This window comes from Ciconia boyciana, chromosome 10 (genome assembly GCF_034638445.1).
Source record: "Ciconia boyciana chromosome 10, ASM3463844v1, whole genome shotgun sequence".
Lineage (NCBI taxonomy): Eukaryota > Metazoa > Chordata > Aves > Ciconiiformes > Ciconiidae > Ciconia > Ciconia boyciana.
In genome coordinates this window covers 3,369,257-3,376,674 of record NC_132943.1, presented here as the reverse complement: position 1 = coordinate 3,376,674, position 7,418 = coordinate 3,369,257, and the positions used below count along the sequence as shown (strand labels likewise).

The following is a 7,418-nucleotide window of genomic DNA, read 5'->3' as shown; positions in this document are numbered from 1 at the left end:
CTCCGCCGAAGGCGCGGTGCTGTGAGGAAAGTTCGGGGTGGCTCCGGTGGGTGCCGAGCCCCGGCTCGTCCCGAAAGTGTTTACCTCGCCGCAGCAGGGAATTCGGTGGCCGAAATAACGGCAGGGCGCTGGGGAGCCCTCGGGATTTGCTCCCCCGGTTGGGCTCTCTGCGGCGGTTTCAGGCCGTTGTTTGACTTACTAAACCCCCGCCGTCGTTAAGGCCCCGGTCGTACAAAGACCCGCTGGCGAGCTTAACTTCCAGGAATAGTCCAAGAACCGGCCTCCCGAGGAACGTCAATGTTTGCAAGATCGGGATCGGCGTTGCGCGTTTGATAGCAGTACGTGGTTATCGTTGGTGGCTGGCTATATTTGGTCAATGGTTTGCTCAAATATATATATGTCGTGATCTGTTTTTCCATGGCCTTCTGCTGGGAAGGCCGAATGTCTCCGTCCGCGCTTACGATGTTGCTGGCTTGTTAGGTCAGGTAGCGCTGGTGGGCTGGTCTGAGCATTTTTTTCTACTGATTAAAAGGAAAGTTAAAGTGTTAAAATGTTTGAAACGGATTAAAATGTAAGGGGGCAAACTAAATGCCTAACTCAAGGAAATATTGGAAGAAGCCTTCTAGAGATTTGCGAGAATCCAGAAGTAAGAGTTTGGGCATTAATGCCAAGTTGAAATAAGAGTCCACTGCGTAAGTAGGATGTTTATGTTAAAATTGCTGTTGTCTGCTTATTTCTGGAGCTTAATTATGTCCTCCATAATTTTAAAAAGACAGTTTGAGTGCTCAGTTTATTAAGTACTGTGGAGCATGCTGAACCATGAAGTAGGCCGTGAGTATGTATTTCAGTGGGGCATCACGGTTAAATGGTGGTCAGCAGGGAGCGTGTGTCATCTCTGCCTCGCGCTGGAAGGATACCCACAAGAAAGAGGTCTCCTGAAATGCTTTGGTATTTCCCATTTCTAATTTGTACATACACGTCTTGTGCGGAGCAGCAATTTTGTGATCAAACTGGAGTTTGAGAAAGCTGTAATTTGATGGGGTGGAAAGAATGAGAGAAAAGTATAGTTGGACAGATACTTAACAATATTATGAAGAAGAATTGAAGGTAGCAGCCATAACTGTAGTTCTTTCTAATAGTTTGCCGTTAGTTTTCTGTTAGCTTGTGAAAACAAGATGAGTTTGGTTTTAAACACATGGAAAAATTCAACAGCGATAATTATTGTCAAAATTGGTAGATACGCTTGTAAAAACCCGTTCTTTAAACGTGTGACTCTCCTTTTAGTTACTTTACTACAGGCAAGAGTTGGACAGTAAAAGCCTGGCCAGGAATAAAGGACACAGTTTTCTTTTTTTTTTTTTTTTTTTTTTCCATGACAATGCTTCCTTTCTCAACCTTAGATACCATTGATCTACTTTCATCTGTATATGGAAACCTATAGTGGCTTCAGGATTACACTCCCAATGTATGTAGAGCTGCAGATCTGCCTGCAACTTTCATGGCCTACAGCTGATGAGATGTATTATTTATTATGGGGATTTAACACTTCAATTTCTTTGTGTTATAGTGTTAAAAATAGGTATGATTTGATTTAGTATGATTGCTCAGTAAAATACCCTAACAGAATTCTAAAGCTGGGCAGGATAATTCACGGGCTTCTCTGACTTTGAATCCTAGAGATAAAATTACTAATAAAACCTTCATTTCCATGGGCTGATTTGGGGTGACTGGGTAGGGAAGGTCCATCCTAAAGAGCCACTGGTGGGGCTGGGATTCCGAGTTGTGCCGGAGGCAGTTCCTGCGTTTCTGCAGCGCCTAGCCCAAAGGGGCCTAAGGCTAGTTTGGGGCTTCTGGCTGCTGTCGCAGCAACCTTCTAAGAACTGAAAGAATTGAGTCTCTCAACCTGTGTTAAGGAATACTGTGTGTTATCAACAGCTATAACTAAAGGGCAATACAGTTTTGTTTTGTTTAGGTTTTTTAAGCTCTTTTTGCTGCTATTATGAATAGGTATTTACAGTTGCTAATTGCTTTTAGGAAAACTTTGTGCATATTTTTCGATTATTTATCTTTTGAGCCAAAATTAATAATTATTTTCCTGTATTCCAGGTTAGTGGCTTCCCAGGCTCTAGGTCAGAGAGATTGTTTTGAGTTAGCAAGGAACCTACCATGGCAAAATGTAGGCTGTGCTAGATGTAAAGATAGTGTTCAGGCCAGACTTCTATTTGTCTTCAACAGTCTTTCCTTGGAGTTTGCTGTCTTACCTTTCTTTGTAGATGAATTTGTTAGTTTCTATTTAGACTAGGTAAGTGGATGTTTGAAGAGAATATTTATGATGCAATACTTTCAATAATTTAACTTTTCTTCGCTTGCAGTCCTTTTATTTGTCTTTGGCTGTGGAGGGATCGGTCTTTCTCCTTGTTAAAAAGCACTGAAGATCTTGGCATAAGTAACAGTCCACTCAAATGGAACGCCTTGGTTTTCAGCTGGGTTGTTTAATTTGGTTTGTGGTTGATTTCCCCCCCACCCCTCCTTACTCTTATTCGTGGTGATTCCTTGTATGTGGAAGATCAGTAACTTGAATGCAGTCTGTAACTACAAAATTAGTTTCTGAATCAGCAGTGAGTGCTTATCGTGGATGTTCCTTCTGGAAAGCAGTAGACCAGGTGGGTGCCCATCTGGAGCCCCACTAATGTCAGTGTGTCTTTCTGTGGGCTTAAGAGACCACATGTACAAAGCAGCTTGCAAGAGAAGAATCTCGTCTGTTAATGGCTCGGGACGCAAATTTTGAAAGTGACGGAGCTTCCTTTTCAAAAATGCTTTTAAGACTCTTGAAAAGCAGGGAGTTCTGTTTCTTCTTTTGGGCTTGTTCGGTTGTTGGGGGGCTTGGTTTTGTTTGGTTGTTTTTTAAGGACCCTGTATTGGTTTCTGTTTTATCCCAGTGGAAGTGAGTATCAAAGTTACTGTTGATTTCAACAACAAAAAGATACTGGCTACGTTTTTGAATGCTCTTATGTCATTAAGGATCTGCTTATTATTTTTAAGAGTTATTTGAATGTTTGAAACCACAGGCTTTCACTGGCTTTTCTTTGTAATTATTTTTGGAACTATTAGGTGGAATAATACTGCTCAGTTTCAAATAGGCCTGCACAGGAACCAAGGCCTATATTAGGAATAAAATTTTGGAAGAGCACTGGAGACAGATAAAAATTAAAGCATCCTGAAAGCTATGTAACTAGAGTTAAACCAAATGGGATGCTAATAAAAAGCAGCAGTTAAAAAATTAAGAAGTGCTGGCTCCTTTCCTCTCTTTAAATTCCAAGTTCTTTATTATAGCGATACCTTTTTTTTTTTGATGAATCGCTTAGAAAGGAGTTCAGACTTTGCACTATTTTTAAATCGAGGTAAAATTTGTCAAAACCACTTAGACTACAGCATTATAAAGTGTATGAGTACATATGCATATGTTTAGCTACATACACGAATGCACATGTGTATATAAAAGAAGTGTAAAAGATAGATACTTTAAAACAGTACTTAGAAGTTAAAATTAAAGCAACTGTGTGGCTCCAAAGATCTGTATTTCGAGCCTTTTACCTCTAAGTTGTTGTTTTGATCTGGCACATGGCAGCAGGAATCAGTCATTACCATGAGGTGGCTATTCATAGACCTTTGTGAAATGAGTTGATCATCTCAGTTTATCTGCAGCTTGACAGGTGTTCCCATCACAAAAATCTCCGTTACCTCCTGTCCTCCCGGAGGGAATGACTAAGGAACAAATCGTGGAGAGTGGCTTTGAGTGGTGGTTCATTGGGTTGGAGCTGAGGAACGTTGCAGAGAGCAATCCAGAGAGATGGAGATGCACGAGATACATTTGTCACTTTGTTGTTTGTTTGGGGTTTTTTGCATTTGTTTTATTTTTTCTGAAATCTTCTGTTTCAGGAGCTTTAAATCTACTTAAAAAATGAAATGGTAAAGTGTCTGGAAATTCTTTTTGAGGTTTCTACTAACTTTCTTTATCAAAGAAAGAATAAAGTATTTCATTTATTACTCTGGTTAAATTCTTCGAAGTGCTGTTTTCTTTTTTTTTTTAATTTCTTCTACAGGAAATATTTTAAAACAAAGTAGTAAGCAAATAGTATTTTAAAAATTCTTATCTTGTCACAATATCTGGTAGCTAAGACGTATAGAAGCAAGATGTTAATTACATTATTCCTATATGTGGTAAAATTGAAGCCCAGGATTTTAAAAAAAAGTATGTTCTCATAATTTTTGTTTAGTCTACATTTTCAGTGACATTAAATCCGAAATTATTTTGGTGACTTACTGAAGGAGGAGTAATCTGAAATGTAAATAGCATCTTAAATATTAGGGCCCTTGGTTTGCAGCATCAGTAGCATGGCCTCGCTAAGAAAAATTCCCAAGTGAGGGAACCAGAACAGTTGTCAATTGTTTGCACAACAAATCCTGTTGGATCAAATGGTGATATTCTCAACGTTTAGATAAAGAGAGGCTTGCAATAATGTTGCCTTGTACCCCGCTGCCAAAGGAAACAAATGCAGTCTGAGTTAGGAGAAAAGTAAATTCGGCCAAATAAAAGGTAGGCCTACATACCATAAATATAGAGAGCCTAATTTTTCCATTCATACTGCCTAGTGTTTCAAAAACATGTAAATTAAATTTCAGTTTGCCAATTCTAGACTTTATTTTTAAGCTCTGGTAGGTCATTGCCAACGCGTTATTTAGGGTTATCGGTTGTGACAAACTAAACTCCTTATAAAAACATGTAAAACATTTGGGGTTGTCTCATTCCTTTGAGCTCGTACCTCTGTATCTCATGTATATGTTTTATACATTTATGTATACACATGCACACACATTTATACACACGTGCGCATGCATATATATGCAGATATACGATTAGCCCCACTAGAATGAGTACAAATTTCACATGTTTTGGTAGGACTCAAGCTGGAGCATTGATGATAACAAACAGCTGGCACTGGCTTTATATTTTGACTGTATTCACACCTAATATATATTTCAAATTTATTTAATCTTTTAAGACTGATGCAATGAAGACTTATGCATGCATTTAATTTTTTATATAAGCATACTGTTGACTTAAGATGGTAAATTTTATTTCTTTTTTAAGTATGTAGAAGACAAGCACAAAAAAAAGCTTTTGCTGGATCCTCTCATCCAACCCCTAGATGAGAGGAAGAATCTTTTAGTATCTGCTATTTTGGGAAGAAAACACTGCGAAAGTGGACAAATGACATCATTGATTAAAGAAACAAAGTAGAAATCTGTAGCGAGCTGATTTTTTTAGAACAGAACTTCCTTTTGCCTTTTATGGGCTTGGGGGCAGAAGGGGGAATATGCTGTCCCCTCGTAATCTTTATGGGGAAGAAGCTCGGCTAAAGCGAGTTATGAGAAGGATCAGATTTAAGAGTTAAACATGTTGGTATAAATCGGTGACGCAACATGTTTTTGTAATGTTGTTCTTGAGCATGGCTACTTGAAATGTGAAATGATATTATAAGATCTGCTGGTATTTCAAAGTTCAGTAACTTCTTGATGCATTTTTGAAGTCTTAAGAGAAAAAGCCTTTGGAAAATATCGTTCTGTTTTGCATCCATTTGTTTTAAAGTTTTCTGGCTTTTAATTTTTCTTGAAGGATCAGACCGTGTTTCTCAAGGATAGCCCCCTTTGAAAACTTAAAGTCATTTTCCTCAGAAGACTCCCATTCGTACTATCTTAGGAAAGGTTAGGCTTTTTTAAGATACTCTTTCAAAATACTTTTCCTCCTTTAACTTTTTGTCACACAGGAGTTATTGCCGAAGGGATTCTTGGCCATTTTAGAAACTGTAATCTAGTTAAAAGGTTTGTTTATGCTTCCCATCTCTGTTCTGCTGATGGTATTAGAGTGCGGGCCAGAGCCAGGCAGCTAACTGTTTATAGCAGTCAAACTTCAATTAAAGCTGCAGCCTTCAGTTTACTAAATATCAATATGTTCATGGCAGCTGCAAATAATTGCAGAAAGGATGAAAGTAGAGTGGTGGCCTATGGTTTCTCTCGTTCTCAGTAAATTTTTTTTCACTTGTTGTTCTTTTCATATTTAGAATCCTACATGCACTTTCAGATTCAGAAATGCTTTGCACTTTGAAAGAAGCTGTCTATGAAAGGCAGAGATCTATATTTGGTACTGTTTCTTTTCAAGGCAAAACATCCATTGATTTTGATAGAAGTTTTGTCCTAAATAATAAGGGCTGTAGAGTGCGTTCCTCTGTATCGGAGCAGGTATCAAAATTCTTCTGCCACAGCTGTTGCATAGGCTGTTGTCCAAATTCAAAGTACCATTGACTTTTCTCTGCTAAGTTGATTTAAATGTTGAGGGCTGTGGAGTCCCACCTTCTCTGGGTAGCAAGAATGTGCTATATTTAGTGGACAATAACTCAAGAATTTGTGCGTTTTAAAAAAATGCGAACTAATAACATAGATTTCATTTAATACTTTAAACTTCAGGCTGATGCTTGGGTTTAAGGCTTATGTATTTAAAAAAATGTGAATTGTTGGAGCCTTTTAAAACACACGTAGTTTGCCTTCAAGTGTGCCTTGGTGTTATTAAGTAATAAAGCACGTATGTGTCTGTAGGCCATCTGAACTGAAGAAGCAAACCGTATCTGGCCTGTAGGCTATTGGTTCCTCACCTCTGTTTTAAAATTAGTAAAATCATTTGCAGCGTGATTCATTTCTAAAAATTACTTGTCCATCTGTGCAGAGCGTACTAGCTATAAAGTTGCAGCGCTCACTGTGGTAGTGTCGATGTTTGTTTTTTCTGAAAGTTGCGTTACTCTTGTAACATCTTTGTTGTATCACACTTTGGCCAAGTTATTATTCTTTGATAAATGGGTTTGTATTAGGCATGTAATTTCGGGTGTTACAATATTGCTGTGTAAGGTGATTTTAATTTTTTGAAATATCAATAAAATATTTGTACTCTTGATATTTTGTTATTAAAAATCTAGATAGGAAATCTTTACACTAAGGAAAAAAAATAGAGGGTCTATTCTGTTTTCAGTGATGTCAGTGCTAAAATATTTATTAACTTCCTTGGGTGCTGGATCAAGCCCTAAACCTGAATTTTTCATGAGTTCTAACTTCACAAAGGTATTGGGGAATGAGCAGTCCGAACCATGTAATGATCCCAAAAGCTGGTCATTAGGCAGCTTCTTAATCAGCTGGTATGTGGATTCCTGGTGGATCACCTTACATATTTAGCTTTCTTCCTGTGCTTGTGGGTTTTGCTGGTCTTTTTTCCATGCTCCTTTTCTTAAAAACTTCACAGTTATGAATCAGTCTTAATAATTTCTTGTAACTCAAGTCATTATCTGATGTACGAGTTCTGCTAAGAATCT

The 7,418-nt window shown here is 38.1% G+C and overlaps 1 protein-coding gene across 10 annotated transcripts in view; it reads left to right on the top strand.

The window, feature by feature from the left end:
- Window positions 1-7,418, top strand: part of MBD5 (methyl-CpG binding domain protein 5) — a 171,536-nt gene that overhangs the window by 772 nt on the left and 163,346 nt on the right. The window contains exon 1 of one of the 10 annotated variants that reach the window (XM_072875315.1): window positions 117-338. The exons of the other annotated variants lie outside the window; for them this stretch is intronic. The gene's annotated coding sequence lies outside the window, so the exon portion shown is untranslated. Of the gene's footprint in view, window positions 1-116; window positions 339-7,418 lie in introns of those variants that run through there. 10 annotated transcript variants of the gene reach the window in all.